Source organism: Pelodiscus sinensis, chromosome 24, assembly GCF_049634645.1.
Source record: "Pelodiscus sinensis isolate JC-2024 chromosome 24, ASM4963464v1, whole genome shotgun sequence".
Taxonomy (NCBI): Eukaryota; Metazoa; Chordata; order Testudines; family Trionychidae; genus Pelodiscus; species Pelodiscus sinensis.
The window spans coordinates 8,566,037-8,583,332 of NC_134734.1; the positions used below are offsets into that span (position 1 = coordinate 8,566,037).

The 17,296-nt window shown below is 50.4% G+C and overlaps 1 protein-coding gene across 1 annotated transcript in view; it reads left to right on the forward strand.

Annotated features, from left to right (window-relative positions):
• The first annotated feature begins 2,278 nt into the window (after nucleotides 1-2,278).
• Nucleotides 2,279-17,296, forward strand: part of KIF1C (kinesin family member 1C) — a 62,849-nt gene continuing 47,831 nt past the window's right edge. Inside the window, exon 1 of the mRNA XM_075908442.1 lies at nucleotides 2,279-2,493. The gene's annotated coding sequence lies outside the window, so the exon portion shown is untranslated. The remainder of the gene's footprint in view (nucleotides 2,494-17,296) is intronic.

The window sequence follows — 17,296 nt, forward strand, 5'->3', positions numbered from 1 at the left end:
TTGTCTCCAAAGGGGGGCCCCGCAAAATTGTGCTGCCCTGGGCCCCACAAAACTCTCATCTGCCCCTGTCCCAAAGGCACAAAGACTTGTATTGTATGCTTGGTAACTGGGATACCTTCATTGTTAAAGACCTCCCTGCCCCATAACAAAAGAACTAGCGGACACCAAATAAAATTAATAGGTAGCAGGTTTAAAACAAACCAAAGGCAGTATTTCTTTGCACAACACACAGTCAATCAATGGAACTTCTTGCCAGAAGATGTTGTGAAGGCCAAGACTATAACAGGCCAAAAACAAACTAAATAAAGTTATTGAAGTTAGGTCCAGCAATGGCTATTAGCCAGACTGGGCAAGGATGGTGTCCTTAGCCTGTTTGCCAGGACCAGGGAGTGGGCAACAGGGGATGGATCACTTGATGATTCCCTGTTCAGTTCTTTCCTCTGGGGCACCTGTCACTTGCCACTGTTGGAAGACAGGATTACGGGGCTAAATGGACTTTTGGTCTGACCCAGTAAGGCCCTTGTCATGTATCTTCCTCTTCCCTCAACTAGCTAATCCTTTTGGGGTGTGCCTTCACCCCACCACTTTGGGAAATGTGTGGGCAGACCACCATTGTATGATGCTTCTCTTCTGAGAGGCTCCAACGAGCAGCAACATAGCATTGAGGTTTCAAGTGTCGGCGCTGGCATGAGTGAATTTTGATGCTAGGGGCCAGCTCTCCCCTTTCAGAGTAATGAATGCAGGCTTTCAGCTGACTCAGGCAACCTGGGTCATACTTGGGTTGACATCCTTTCAGAGCCATGGGCTTAGGCTCTCCGCAGACACTGCTGTTTCTGTCACATGCAGTGGGGCGGACTTTTCCCTGCGTGGCACAGCTGGGTTGACTTAAAAGTTTTAGGACAGCCCAGGCCTTAGTCTCTTGCTGTTCTGGTTCCACACCCTTTTTTTAATGAAAGCTGCGATTCAAGAAAACAAATGACAGGTCTGCCTGCATCCTCAACTTGACAAAGCCCTGTCTGGGATGATTTAATTAGGGTTAGTCCTGCGTTGGGCAGGGGACTGGATTTGATGGTCTTCTAAGGTCTCTTCCAGCTCTATGATTCTATCCTCTCTGCCAGTGCCTTGGGGTGTGGCGGAAAGGTGACCTGGGGGACAGACTCCTGTGGCAGGAAAGACAGGGAATGGATGGTATGGCACACACAGACTAGTCTGCAAAGTGTTTGCTGGGTCACTGAACTGGAAACAGGCTGGGCTTGGAATTTAACAGCAGGCTAGGGTGACACTCCCTCCCCCACACCAGGCAGTGCCCAACAGCTCTTCAATGGATCCCACAAATTTCTTCCTCTACCAGGTTCACCTGTGCCTGGATCAGCAATGGGCCTTCCGGGCTCCAGCACTGCAGAATCCCCCCAGGGTCTTCCCCCCAGCATCTCCCTGACACTGCCCCCCAGACACTGCCCACCAGCATCCCCCAGGCACTGCCCCCCAGCATCTCCCTGACACTGCCCCCCAGACATTGCCCCCATTATACCCCCAGACACTGCCCACCAGCATCCCCCAGGCACTGCCCCCCAGCATCTCCCTGACACTGCCCCCCAGACATTGCCCCCATTATACCCCCAGACACTGCCCCCCAGCATCCCCCAGGCACTGCCCCCCAGCATCTCCCTGACACTGCCCCCCAGACATTGCCCCCATTATCCCCCCAGACACTGCCCCCCAGCATCCCCCAGGCACTGCCCCCCAGCATCCCCCAGGCACTGCCCCCCAGCATCTCCCTGACACTGCCCCCCAGACATTGCCCCCATTATCCCCCCAGACACTGCCCACCAGCATCTCCCCAGACACTGCCCCCCAGCCACTGCCCACCAGCATCCCCCAGGCACTGCCCCCCAGCATCTCCCTGACACTGCCCCCCAGACATTGCCCCCATTATCCCCCCAGACACTGCCCACCAGCATCTCCCCAGACACTGCCCCCCAGCCACTGCCCACCAGCATCCCCCAGGCACTGCCCCCCAGCATCTCCCTGACACTGCCCCCCAGACATTGCCCCCATTATCCCCCCCAGCCACTGCCCACCAGCATCCCCCAGGCACTGCCCCCCAGCATCTCCCCGGACACTGCCCCCCAGCATCTCCCTGACACTGCCCCCCAGCATGCCCCCAAACATTGCACCGCAGTGCCCCAGGCCCAACCCTTGCCTCGCCCCTTTAAGGCCTCCCGGGGAGGGGCCGGCAGCTTTCCAGTCTCGCGACATCCCAGGGCCCGTGCACCGCCCTGTGCCCAGCGCGGCGGCGCCGGCCGCTGCTGTTCCCCCAGTGCAAAGCCGGGGCAGCCCCCCCTCCCCCGCCCGTCATTGCAGCCCCCCGCCCGTCCGCCGGCATGCGCAGCTCTAGAAGCCTAAGGGGAGGGGGCGGGGGGCTTGCAGCTCGATTGCCCACCCTCTCGCACCCGGAGTAGGGATGGTGCGGCGGGACCTCTGGGAAGAAAGGTAAGTGGCCGTGGGGGGCAAGGGAGACGGGACCATGGCTGAGCGATGCGGGGTGGGGCCAGGGCGGAGGAGGGGGACCCCGTGGCCCAGCGATGCGGAGTGGTGATGGGGGCAGCGCACAGGGACCCCCTGACTGAGCGATGTGGGAGAGAAGGGGCCCCTATGCTGGGTGATGCGGGGGGAGGGGGCATTGCCATAGGGGAGAGGGACACCTAGTTGACCCATGCTGTATGGGACTTAGGGGGTGCCAAGGGCAGGAGTCCGTTGTCTGTCAGAAGGCAAAGAAAGACACAGGATGGGGCAGGAGCCGGATTCCCTTTGGGAGAAGCAGTGGAGGGGGTGGGCACTGGGAAGCGCTTTGCTGGTACTTTGGGGAAGTTGAAGGAGGGCTGGTGTTTGAAGTGGGAGACCTGGTCTGGATCACGTGCTGCACATATGCTGCTCCAGGATCGGGTAGGCTACGTCTAGACTGCAAGCCTCTTTCGAAAAAACATCTAGACTACAACCAGTACTTTCAAAAAAGCAAGATGCTTTTTTTTTTTTTTTTTTTTTTTTAAAGAGAGCACCCAGGCAGTCTGGATGCTCTCTTTTGAAAAGCACAGTTTGCATTACATAGCTCCTTTTTTTGTTTTGAAAGAGCACTTTTGAAAAAAGGTGTTATTCCTTGTAAAATAAGGTTTTCCACAGTCGAAAAAACTGCCGCCTTCTTTTGACTTACTTTTGAAAGAAAGCAGCAACAGTCTAGACATGGGAAGTTTTTTTTAAAAAGCTCAGTAATCTAAACACACCCATAAGGAGCAGGTTACTCTGCAAGGAGCCAGGCGGGACTGGTGCTGTGGGTGTGGGGAAACTGGGTAAACACTAATTGTTCAGGATAGCAACTTTCTGGATGTCACTAACCAGATTTGAGAGGAGTGGGTGGTGGATAGTTGCTTGGCTGAGCACGGATAATAGATCCTGAAAGGATACTGGTGAAAATGGTGAACAGCTAACCCGCCCCAATTCCAGGAACTGTGTGGATGCTGTTTTGGGGGACAGCAGGTTGCGCTGTATGGCTCCCGATTGATTTAAGGACAGGAAGGTTTTCAGAACACAAAGTTGTGTGGTCATGGATTATTTTTAGAAGTGTGAAGTGAGGATTTCTTTTCCCCTCTTTGCCCTCTGATTCACAAACGCGAAAACGTGTCATCTAAAGACATTGCGTACACCTATGTGGTAGGAGATCTGACTTCAGACAACTCTCTAATGGCATAACCTTTTTATGAAATTTTGAATGGAGGTATAACCCCTTTGAACATTTTGGACACGGTCTGTAGGTCCTATGGGGGGGGGGGTCTGTGAATTAGAGATGCTAAAAAGCATTTAAATAGTTAACTGATTAAACATCAAAATTTTAAACTTTTAACTGATTAACTGTCTGCTAGGCTGGCAGAGGGATCCTGCTGGTCTTCTTGGCCAAGTCCGACTGGCAGGGGTTTGGGGCAGGGCCAGCTAAGGCTAGTCACCCACTTGTCTGCCCCACATGGGCTCCAAAAATTGGATTGGTTGGAAAGCATCTCAGTAAACTGACACAGCTAGAATTTTTTGTTGCTTCTGGTTTTTTAGATACTTGTGATAGATAGCATGGAAAATTAGGGTAGGTCTGGTGGGAAAGCTTAACTGTTGGGCCTAAGTTTGTAGAGATTGACAAGCTTATTTCTGCTTTCATAAAAGTCCAGGGCCATCCTTACCCATATGCAGAATATGGAGTTGCATAGAGCACCTGGAAATTTGGGATACCACTGGGTCTTAATGTCCACCCACCCACCTCTTCCTATCCCTGTTCTGTGGCTCTGCTTCCTGCAGAGAGGATCAAGTTAACTTAAGAGAGCGAGCCTGCCAGACCTATTAGCAAAACATCAAACCACTGAAAAGGTCATTCAAGTGGTAATGAAGCCATTTAACAGGCATTTGCCAGCCCCAGGTAGATACTGTCAGTTTCTGAATTGACTGAGTTGACAGGACCTTAGATATTTCATTGCTCTGTTGCTAAAAAATATAAAGTTACATCTCTAAAAATCATCATTCCCCAGGCTGCTCTCAGGTATAGGGGCACCAGTTTAACAGTATTACCTAGAGCCCATAAATCAGTGGTCTCCAACCTTTTTAAGCATGAGATCACTTTTGAATTTAAGTGCAATCTGAGATCTACCTCAGACCCAAATATCCTTGCCCCGCCTCCTTTGTGCTCCTTTGAGGCTCCACCCCTGCTTACTCCATTCTCCCTCTCCCACCCTCCCTCACTTTGACCAGTCTGGAGCAGCAGGTTGGGGTGCAAGCTTTGGTCTTGGATTAAGAGATTTGGAGTCTGAGGGGCTCTGAGCTGAGCTTGGAGCAGGCCATTGGGGTACCAGAGGGGGTTCTAGGTACAGTCTCTGGGAGGGTGGTTGGATGGAGGGGTGCTTGGGGCTAGGGCAGGGACTGGGGGTGTAGGAGGGGGTTCATGACTGGGATAGGGTTTTGGGAAGTGGATTCCAGTTGGACCCTACTTACCTCAGATGGCTCTTGAGTGGTGGTGCAGTGGGGCTAATGGAGGCTCGCCCTTGTCCTGGCCCTGCACTACTCCCAGAAGCAGCCAGAAAACTCCATTCCAAGTCCTGCTGTGCCCTGTCTCTGCTCTGTGGAGATAGGATACAGGATGGGAGAGGGGGCACCTTGATATCAGCACCCCTCCTCTGTCTCCTCTGCCCTACACAGAAAGCAGAGGTTCCTGAGGGGACAGCTCCAAGGCAAAGGGCAGGAGAGGAGCAACAGTCTAGGAGGAGGGGCAGCTGAAGTGGTGGGCTTGATAACCTCTTGTCCAACCAGTCAGGATCACTGGTCAGAGGCTCCAAGATCTACCAGTTGATCCCTATCAACTGGTTGGTGATCACTGCCATAAATCCTAAGGACTGGCCTGTAGTGGTCCCCTTGAAAATCCCAGCATGTGCAGTCTTGCTAATTTCTCTATAGCGTTCAGACCTCTGTCTCTTAGAGTAGGAACACCTTCGCGCAAGATTGGCTTTAGGTCCCCAGAAGATAGTGGATGCTTGGTTTCATTTGTAAATTATCCTCACCAGGGAGAGGCTACTCTAGAACTCCATGCTAGGAAATTTCCTCGAATCGTTAACCTGTCACTTCATCCCAGTGCTGCACTTTGCACAGAGAATACGCTGTGAAAAGAGTCCCCTCTAACCCCATGCCACCCCTGGATTGCTTTTTTTAGCTGCTTCTCTTGACATACTTACATTCTTGATGAACTTCATCAGCCTTCAATGGCAAACACATGTGCCCTGCTGTGGCTGGGCTCCTGTTAGGAACATGCCTCCCCATCCTTCCAGAGGCTTAGAATCATAGAACCATAGAGCTGGAAAAGACCTCAGAAGGTCATCAACTCCAGCCCTCTGCTCTAGGCAGGACCAATCCCAACTAAATCAACCCAACCAGGGCTTTGTCAAGCTGAGACTTAAACACTGCTAGGGATGGAGACTCCACTACTTTCCTAGGTAACCCATTCCAGTGCTTCACCACTCTCCTAGTGAAATAGTTTTTCCTAATATCCAACCTAGACCTCTCCCACCACAACTTGAGACCATTGCTCCTTGTTCTGCCATCTGTCACTACTGAGAACAACCTTTCTCCATCCTCTTTGGAACCTCCCTTCAGGAAGTTGAAGACTGCTATCAAATCCCCCCTTACTCTTCACTTCTGCAGTCTAAACATACCCAACTCCCTCAGCCTCTCCTCATAGGTCATATGCTCCAGCCCCCTAATCATTTTGGTTGCCTGCCGCTGGACCCTCTCCAATGCATCTACATCCTTTTTGTAGTGTGGGGGGCCCAGAACTGGACACAATACTCCAGATGTGGCCTTACCAGAGCCAAATAAAGGGGAATGATGACATCTCTGGATCTGTTTGCAATGCTCCTCTTAATGCAACCTAATATGCCATTAGCTTCTGATAACCAGTCAGGCTGAGGAGTGGCTAAAGCGCTTCCATACACCAATCCCTGATGGACATGAGGAGCATTTCATTTTGTTTTTGCCAGATGATCACAGGCTTGGCTCCTATGGAGGGACTGTTTGTCTGAAATTAGCACTTGCTGCAAGTACACTTCCAGGCTCCACTGGATTTTTAGTAGGCTGTTTTTAAGTGTGTTGCACACCAAGGTATCCTCCCAACACCTCTGGGGAGATGAGGCATACTAGTTCTCCCATTTTACAGAAGCAAAAACTGAGGTCTGGAGAAATTCTGTCAGTCTGTGACAGCCAAGAATTGAACTGTTGGTTCTTAACCACTGGTGTAATCCCAGGAATGGATCCTGTTTTTTGGAAACTGCCTTACTTCTGAATGCCAGCTAGCTCAGAGATGAGAAGAGGAGAAAAAATCCACTTAATCACTTTCAGTTTAGGAATTCTCTGTGTCACTTTCCAGTTCTCAGTAAGTTGTCTACGGTGGGCTTTGTAATTTTTGATCCATCTGTAAATTCTGTTTCATCCCTTTATTTCCACCCTGACTTTTGCTTACCAGAACTCATTGGATGCCTTATTTGTTTCTATGTAGGTTGGTGAGTTAATATAACTTTGAAACCAATCCTTTCTGTTTCTCTTTCCCAAGCGGTTTAGGGTTGACTTTGATTTGTGGCTTTAAGCAAGAAGAGTGGCAGGTTGCGGTTATCTGGGCTGCTGCAGTTTTCTCTGTTTCTTATCGCCTCGCCTTTTTGTCAGGCATTCTTGTCTAGTGCTGCTGGTATACTGTGAGCATGGCTGATCCTTCTCTTGTGACTGGGTTTGAAGCTGCAGCAGCTGTTCAAATAACTCCTGCTTTGCCAGAAAACTTCAGGATGGTACGAACAGTGGTAACCAGTACACATAATGCATTGTGGTAGTTGGAAGATGATTTCAGATTTCCTGTGGGAAGCACTACTATCTTCAAATGTGTGACATTTCCACCTCTGCCGTATGTCTGTATTTTTCCACATCTAATGAGTATAACTCCTCAATCAATTTATTTCTCAAATTCGTCCTGACACGGCTGCATCTCTATCACTGTCCTGACATTCAGTATGCTTTTGAGCTGTTTGCAAAATGTCCCATTTATGCCTCGGGTAGAAATTTTCAGATGCTGTCCATTCGTGGATCGAAAGGTATAGCTGTGGTCATTAAGGATGTTAAGTATCGTGTAAATGACTAATCATGTACTCAATACAATTAGTATCAAGTACACAGTTGATAAGGGGGTGCTGTAGCTTAAATGTAGTAGGAGCTGGATGTGCAAGCTCCTACCACATTTAAACTGCAGAGCTATAGCGGTAGTAGGTCTGAGATCCAGCACAAGCCGGAACTGCTTCAGTCCCAGCTAGCACTGCATTCCGCACTGTCCCAGCTCTTACTACATTTAAAAGGCAGGGCCGCTGCACTTCTGCCCCCCTCCCAATGCACTGCAGAGATGGTGCTGCAGAAACTGACTCCCCCCAGCACTGGCTCCTACTCTTCCTTCCCCCCTCCCCCCCCGGAAATGCGAGTAGTCAACTCGACTACCCAATAAATATACTCTTTTACATCCCTAGTGTTCATCCTATCTGATTTCCTTTATAATGCACGGCAGAGAGCCCTGGCTACACTAGAATGGGTCTGTAGGTAAAATATCCCATTTTGATTTTAAAATGGTCTGTGCTAGAGAATTCACTACAACCAATGTTCCTTGTAAGCTGTGCATTTGGGGGGCCACCCAGGAGAGAGTCAGGTGCTGCCCAGGTGATTGACAGAGTGCCCACAGCTGGCAGTGTGTGTTTCTACAGGTGGTGCACATCCACACATACTTCTGTGCACATAACGAAATTTATTGTGTACATGGATGGAAAAAAAATTAGAGGGAACATTGACTTCAAACCATATCAAGTTATTCCAATAATTACTCTCACTGTTTAAAAAAAGTTCCTTATTTCCCCATTCATATTTGCTTGGCTTCACTTTTTGGCCACTAGTCTTGTTAGACCTTTCTCTGCTACACTGAAGAAGCCTTAAGCCATTTAGACAAGGATAATTGTACCCACACCTGTGTTTTGCTTGCATTGGTAGCCATCCCAGTACGATGTTTTATCTTGCTACAAAATCTGTGTTCCAAGAGAGGAAGGAAGGCTTATGCACACTGACCTCCATATAAGAAAACTGAGGCACAGCAAAGATTTTCCCAAGGTTGCCTTAGGAGTAGGAGTTCAAACCCAGATCTCTTGAATCAGAGTGCATTGTGCGCAAAACAACTGTGATTTGCTGTGACAAACCCCTCTGGATGACAGCTTGCGGTGGGGATGATAAATGACTGTAGCTGGTTTGTGGGAGCGTTGGCATTCAGAGGGTGTTTGCCCTAAACAAATGCCATGGGGCTTGCTTAGCAAGAGGTGGAGAACCTAAGGCCTGGGGGCCGGATGCAGCCCCCAGCTTGCCTGGATCTGTCTTCTGAGGCTTGGGTCTCCCTCCCAGCACTGGGAAGCCTGTGCTGGCGCTCCAGCCTCCCCCACGCCATCCCTCCCCCTAGGGCAGGAACACATACACTCTACGAGCCTTGGCCCCCCTTGGCTCTGGTGTGCAAGGAGGAATGTAAGGAGTGTCTTTCTCCTTCTCAGTCAGGGTCATGTCAGTGAGGGTTTGTTTGTTTCTTTTCTCTTCTCACTTGCGTGCACCCCCAACTAATTTTTCTGTGGGTCAGCGGCCCCCAACCCAAATCGTTCCCCACCCCTGGTGTAGGGGTAAGAGGAGCAGCGATAAGAGATAAGCAGGGATTGGCTTTTGCAGAAATCAAAGGCTTTGCTGGGCTCCCTTGCACAAGTTAAGTAGTGTCTTGAGACTCTCCCAAAGAAGGGAGAAGGACTTGTGTTTTCTTGCTGCCTTTCAAAATGTGCAGGTGCCCCCATCACTTGCATGTGCATTCCTGTGTTACGAACCAAATCCAGAACTCCCTCCAAGGAGTGCAACCTTTTGATGAGCTGTCTCTTCTTTTGGACCCTTCCTTGTTCAGCAAGAGGGAGAGCTGTTTCATAACTCTTACCAACCTGTCTGCTTTCGGGGGGTGAGGATTCCGCTCCCTGACAGCACCCAGACCTCTGCACTTGGGATTTGCAGAACTTTACAACTCCAATTTCTCAGCTTCGCCAGGCAAACTAGTGGATCCCCCTCCCCCATACCTCCGGAATGGTCAAATACTTCCGTTTCAAAGTACTGCTTCTGTCAAGCCTCTCCACAGCGATTTATAATAGACAGGGTTGACACTCAGAATCACAGGTTTTGGAACTGCTCTTGAGATTGTTATGGAGTGAGGATTAAAGGCAGGAGAAGATCTTCAAACTTCCTAAACCCCTGATGGGTGACAGTCTCCGTGTCTAAATTTTTGTTGTCTCTGCTGGAATAAAGTTGCTTTAAGCCCTGTTGTTATAGCAAGGTGCTAGACTGATCATTCAGCCATGTTCTGAATCTTGTTCTCTCTCTATAGAAGGTTACTGTAATGCCTAGTAGCTCCAGGCAAGGCCCTTGCGTCCGGTTGTGCTAAGTATAGTACAAACACAGCGTAAAAAGATAGGACTCCTCTCCCACAGAGATTTCACTCGAAGTACAAGGTAACAGGGGAGTACAAGAAAAACACTGGTCACCTTGAAAGACGGGGATCTCCACACACGTTGTTGAGTCATGTGTTGGTGTCCTGGCAGAAAAGAGTTTGGAGGGTGGTAAATTTGCTGATGTGTTTGTCTCTGGAAGATGCTCCCTGGAATCAGAGATTCCTAGGACTGGAAGGGACCTCAGGAGGACATCTAGTCCAACCCCTTGCATTCATACTTATTCCTGCCAGTATCTAGACCATTTTTGACTGGTATCTGTCTAACTTGCTCTTAAAAAATCTCCAATGGTAGAGATTTCACAGCCTCCCTAGGCAATTTAATCCAGTGTATAACCACCCTGACTGTTAGGATTGGACTAATGTCCAATCTTAACCTCTTATGCTGCAATTTAAACCCATTATTTCTTGCCCTATTTTCAGAGGTTAATGAGAATAACTTTTCTCCCTCCTCCTTGTGACAACCTTTTATGCGCTTGAAAGGCATTATGTAGTCCCCCACCCTTTTCTGTCTTCTCCAGACTAAACAACCCCACCCTTTTAGTTTGTCTTTCCTCAAAGATCATGTTTCTAGACCTTGAATCATTTTTGTTGCTTTTCTCTGGACTGTTTCCAATTTGTCCACTTCTTTCCTGAAGTGCCCAGTTGAAGCCTGATCCTCAAGGAGTAGAGTAAAAGAATTACTTCTCGTGTCTTACTGTTACCGCATGTTCACTCTGCATGTGGCTGAAATGACTCCTGGTTTACGTTTGCAGGATAACAGAGGCTTTTTGGTGCATTGAAGAAGGCTTCCTCTAATTCAGACATGCTAGGTAATAGGGAATTCCTGTTTCAGAGTACTAAGTAACATTGGCCACCTTTTTCGATTGCAGATTGGCTCTTACTTTATGTATTGGATTTAGAGTTGCTCAAGACCAATGTTCCCTCTAATTTTTTTCCATCCATGGGCAGAATACATTTTATGTGCACCAAGCTATGTGAGTATGTGCACCACCAGTAGAAACACATGTTGCCAGCTGTGGGCGCTTTGCTAATCAGCTGAGCAGCATTTAGCTCTCTCTTGGGTGGCTGCCCAAGTGCCCAGCTTACAGGGATCACTTCACAAAACTATTTTGTGACTTTTTGCCGGGGGGGGGGGGGGGGGTATTTCTCCACCGTCCCCTGTAGCAGTCTGAGCAGCAGTTGTGAACATGGCATGTAATTGGAGTAAGATGCAGACAGGCTGGGAGCAAAGCTGAGACAGCAAATGTTTTAAACACACACATCTTGCTGCTGTGGAGATGGGTGAGGGGTGGGAATATGCCTGGTTCCGGTGTGCAGTGAGCTGAAAAGCCCTGGTGAGGTGGATGCAGAGCCTCAAATACAAAGACCCTTTTAAAATTAAATAAATTAATGGAAATTGCCTATCTCCTGGTGCTGGAAGGGACCTTGAAAGGTCATTGAGTCCAGTCCCCTGCCTTCACAGCAGGACCAAGTACCATCCCTGACAAATTTTTGCTTCAAATCCCTAAATGGCCTCTGCAAGGATAGAACTCATAATCCTGGGTTTAGCAGGCTAATGCTCAAACCACTGAGCTAACCCTCTCCCCCTACTTTTTAAAGCAAGTTCCAAGTAGAATTTTGTATTTCTTCTGTGAGACGTGAGGACACCTGTCTTCTGCTGCTTTCAGATGTTGCAAGAGAGATTTTTTCAAGCCAAAAGGGACTCTTGTGATTATCAAAAGGTGAGATTTCTGAAAAGTGCTGAAGTCACTTTTGAAAATGGGATCTAGGGGAAAATCTGCAAAAGAACCTAAGTCTGGCCTGTTATAGAACATGCAGCGGGGAATTTAACCTAGAGATTCCTGCATCAAGCCTGTAACTACTAATCACGCTACGATTTTAGAAGGGAATCTAGTCTTGAATAGGAAAAACCTTGTAAGTGATGGAGAATCTGCCCCATATCTTGGTAAGCCTTCGGTTAATTTACCTCCCTGTTTGACCAAGGTGTAATTTTTATCAACTGTGTATTTTAGAGTGTGTGTCTGTCTGTCTCTTTCTGTTTGATCAAGAACCCTTCCTAAACAGTAAGAGCTGGGGCTGCCAAATTTGGGATATAGCTTCCTCTTATCATAACTAAAAGCAACGTAAGGGTTTGGTTGTGCCAGGAAAATGGGATGTGCCTCGAATGGGTTTGCTTCTCATAAAACCCAACAGGAAAGAGACAATCACCAGAGCAAGTACAGTCCTCACAACTGATATAACTGAACCAGTGTTGAAAGAGACTGAACCAAGATGAGCCATAAACATCGGGTGAACCTGGAATAGGATTGCTGCTCAATAAACCTTCCAGAAAAGAGATGAAACAGACATTTGGAGTACAGGCAGTCCCCGGGTTATGTACAAGATAGGGACTGTAGGTTTGTTTTTAAGTTGAATCTGTATGTAAGTCGGAACTGGCATCCAGATTCAGCCGCTGCTGAAACTGATCAGTTTCAACAGCGGCTGAATCTGGACGCCAGTTCCGACTTACATACAGATTCAACTTAAGAACCCCAGGCGTCCCCAAGTCAGCTGCTGCTGAAACTGATCAGCAGCTGATTCCAGGAAGCCCGGGGCAGAGCAACTCTGCCTCGGGCTTCCTGTAGTCAGCCGCTGGTCAGTTTCAGCAGCGGCTGACTTGGGGACGCCTGGGGCAGAGCAGCACCCCAGCTGCTCTGCCCCAGGAGTCCTTATTCAGCCACTGCTGAAACTGATCAGCAGCGGCTGAATCAGGACTCCTGGGGCAGAGCAGCTCGGGTGATGCCGGGTTGGTCCAGTAGCGCCAAGGAGCGGTGCTGCGGGACCAACTGGCAGCGCCCCACCTGCTCTACCACAGGCCCCGAGCTTTGCTCCACGTCTCCCTGGTCTGCTGGGGGAGGGCACTAGCTGTGTCCCCCCGCCCAGCAGACCAGGGAGACGTGGAGCAAAGCGGCGGAGGACCCGGGGCCGGACCCGCAGCGCTTCCAGATCATCTGGAAGCGCCGCGGGTCCGGTTGGGTCCTCCACGGCTTTGCTCAGCGTCTCCCTGGTCTGCAGACCAGGGAGACGCTGAGCAAAGCAGCGGAAGACCCGGGCCGGACCCGCGGCGCTTCCAGATCAGCGCCGCGGGTCCGGCCCGGGTCCTCCGCCGCTTTGCTCCGCATCTCTCTGGTCTGCTGGCTCCCCCAGCAGACCAGGGAGACGGGGGACAGCTTTTCTTGCCCCGGAGGAGGCGGGCGGCGGGACCAGGCATCCCGCCGCTCCAGTCCTCCTGGGTGAGAAAATCCCCGTTCGTAACTGTGGATCCGACATAAATCGGATCCGCGTAACTCGGGGACTGCCTGTAGTTCTGTTTCAGCACTACTGGGCAACGCCGGGTAGATCTGTCAGTTTACTATAATATAATTCACTTCTGGCATGTAAAACAAAGAGCTATTTTCAGATCCTTAACTTAAAATAAATGTGTTGGCACATCTACACTACACAGAAGATTGAGGCTGCAGTGGTTGATCTTCCTGGGTTTGATTTATCAGGTCTAGTATAGATCAGCTAAATTGAACCCAGATGGCACCCCTGCTTCTCCAGTACTCCTTCTCCTCACAAGGAGTAAGGGAAGACAGCGGGATGGATTACTGCTGTTGGCCTCCCATCGTATGGACGGCGTGGAAATGCAATTTAAGATGTGTCGACTCCAGCTATGTATCTTTCTTCAAACTTCTGCTGTACTGTAGACCAGGCCTGTGTCTAAAACATCTACAATCTCTCTGTCTGTGGGGAACTTGGGCTCCCTGCAGACAGGGCTGCTGGTGGACCAGCCTCTGTCCGTGGCGGGCCTCGGCTCACCACAGACAGAGGCTGCTCCATGGGAGGCAGAGCAGCCTCTGTCCACGGGGAGCTTGGGCTCCCCATGGTCAGGGGCTGCTTCTGGATCAGCCTTGGTCTGTGAACCACCCAGGCTGCCATGGCTAGAAGCTCCTTTGTGGTCACCTCCCCTGCTCCTCCTCCCCCCGCAGCAGCCTCCATGTCAGAGGCAGCACTGCAGGGCAGCAGGCGGCTGGACTATATGAGGAGCTGATTTTTAAACTGGCTCCCCCTGTGAACCGGCTCTTACCTGGCACCCCATGCTGCTGCCTCTGATATAGAGGCTGCAGGGTAGGATGGGCAGGGGATTATCTGGGAGTGGGGCCACCCTCAGGGACTAACGAATATTCATGTAACTGATAAGAATTAATGTGGTAACTCAACTATTCAGTTACCCGATAGCTAACATCCCTAGTGGTGTTTGGGGTCCCCCATGCACAATGAATGTTTAAGGTCTGTGGCAAGAGAGGTCTGAAGGCCTGCTGTCTGGTTGTCCACAGAATCCAGGTCTCCTAGCCCTGCTTTTCTCCATGGGCTGCAGCCTGGAAACCAGATGTGGAAGGATTTGAGGGAAGCAGCTGCAGTTTGCCCCCTGCGGCTGGGTGGCTGCATGTTTTGATGTGTGTTTTTTAAGGGGGTCTCTGGAAAAGAAGAATGATTTACCTATTGCAGACCTTCTTGGGTGGTACATCAAACAAAAGCTGGGCTCTGCCGTCTCTGGATTGATTTAAGTGCTCGGGGGTGGTGAGAAGAATTTGGATTTTACAAGCCTGAATGGGACCCAAAGGACACTGCATTAAAATTGGTCGATGTGGGCAATCTAATGAACTGGTCTCCTCTCACCATGTGCGAAGAGGGACACATAAGTGTCTGGCTTCTGGTGGGAGGAGAGAAGTTTGATGCAAGAATCAGCTTTAGGAATTCATTGGAGCAGCTCTCTGGATCAAGAACAAAAGGCATGGGAAACCGGGAGGTGAAGGTTGAAAGCAGGCCAGTGTCTTGTCTGGTCAACAGCCTAGGTGGGGAACAACAACAAAACCCCAACACTGGCCTCTGAGGAAAAGGGGCAGAAACAGCGCAGGGGTGTGGGCTGGTCTCTTCTTTGTTAGAAGAGCACTGGCCATTGGGTGTGGTGGGGAAGCTCTTCCTGCCCTCCCTGCCTAGCATTAACTTTGCAAACATGCCCTTTGCCTGCTGCAGAGACCCTCGCCTCCACTCAGAAGCGTGAGGTACTGAAAAGAAGTAGAACTAAACGCATCAGCAGGTTTATTTTCTGGTAGTTTCTATCTCTATTTCCAAAGTACATGGTGCGGGGGGGGGGGATTCCTATTATGGCAGCGTATCGAGCCTGTCATGCTAGGCTCTGTTTTTTGCATAGTGAGAGACCCTGAAGAGCTCCCAAATAGGCCAGGCAGAGGAAAGTAGGAAGGGAAACAAAGGGATAGTGACTTCCTAGGGTCACAGGGTAGGGTGGGGGGCTGATCTGGGGATGGAACCCAGATGTCTGGCCCTAGCCATTTCCCTATCTCTGACTTAAAGCTCTAGCTTTGGGAAGAAGGAAATTCAGGTTTCAAGTCCTGGTTGTCCTACAGGCTTCCTGTGGGACTGGGCACATCATTGCTTTGTGCCTCAGTTTCCCTCCCATGTGTTAACTATAGCAGTAACTGTCTTTCCTGTCTCTGGCCAATTTAAAATCATCAGCTCTCCAGGGCAGGAACAATCAGGGAGAGGGGAGGTGAGTGTGTGTACTAAGGATGTTAAAATGTGGTTAATTGAGTAGTCAGCCAGTCGATGGAATTTCCATCAACTAGTCGATAGGCACTTCCACATTCCTCCTTTGAAATGTACAAGAGCCCCTGTGGGTTGCTGTCTCCAGGCTGCATGTGGCATGCCTGCTTTGAAATGCACAAGAGTCCCCAGCAGGGCTCTTGTGCATTTCAAAGCCATGGAGCCCAGGGTCAGTGGGGGACTATCACCCGCTGATCCCAGGCTCCATGCTACACTGCATGCCGCTAGGAGTCTGGGGCACTTCCCTGGAACCCGGGGTCAGCTGGAGACTCCCCAGCTGATCCTGGGTTCTGGGGAAATGTCGCAAGCAGCCCGGGATCAGCTGGGAAGTTCCCATCTGACCCCAGGCTCCAGGGCTGCTCCTTTGAATCACGCAAAGGCGGCCACCTTGGGGTTTCAAAGTGGCAGCACCACTGTGCAGCACTACCACTTTGAAGTACCCCTTCTCCCCCCCCCCCCTTTTGCTGCCTTTATCTCATAGAGGCAGCAAGGGGGAGGGAAGATATCGACTAGTCAAAAGATTATCCCATAAGCAAAGCCTTATCAGATAGTCGACTAGTCTTTAACATCCCTAGGGTGTATGATCAGCCCCTGTAGGGGCCTCTGACAGAATATGAGCACCTGGTAAGAGGCCTCCAATGCTCAGGATGACCCAATCTGCTGTGGGGATAACAGTCTGTTCTCATTCTGCTCACTCCCTGCTATTGTGGCTGCTGCACTTTGCTCCTTGCTGCTCCAGAGGAAACCAACTCCCCTGTTTTCAGCCAAGAAGGTCCTTCGAGACCGGCTTTTCCTGCAGAGCCACACCTGGTTTCAGTTTTGTCTCATCCCCGTGTGTGTAGGAGAGTGCGCACATGCGCACAACAAAACCCCACCTTGCTCCCAGCTTTTCTATCCGTGTTTGGAGGACGGGAAGGCAGAACAGGGTGCAGTGAGCAGAGCAGGCGTGAGTGCAAGTGACTCACCAGTTAACAGATGACTGTGTCAGTTACATGCAGTGAAGCCTTCTCCCTGGGAGCCAGGCCAGCAGGAGCTGGTGGCCCTGCTCCCAGGGAGGCTTCTGTGTAACTGCCGAGATTTTCAGCGGTTACACGGTTACCCCATTGCATAATTTTTAACATCCCTCCTCTGATTCATTGGTGGTTTTTTATTTCCTAAGGCTGGAAGCTATTATCTTCGTCTGCTCTGGTCTCCTCACGGCTCCAGGGGGCCCTGGTGGATTTGGAGAGCACTAGGCACCAGGGTTACCCTGGGAGTCCTCACATGGAATAGTGCCATCGGTCGTGGGCTTGGAGCAGTCTTTAGGGAGGGGGCGAGAAGGTGGTTGGTTGGTTGGTTGATCTCTGTGCTTCGCATCTGCAGATAACTTCAAGCAGAAAGTGTGTGCGGTGGAGGGGGAATGGAGGCCAGATTACTATGGGGCCGGTGCACTTGAGGAGCCGGCTTTCAAGCCTTGGTGCAGCAGAGAGGTGGCAGGGGGCTCCCCAGGAGTGCTGCTGGAAGCACCCCCACGAACCAGCAAATAAT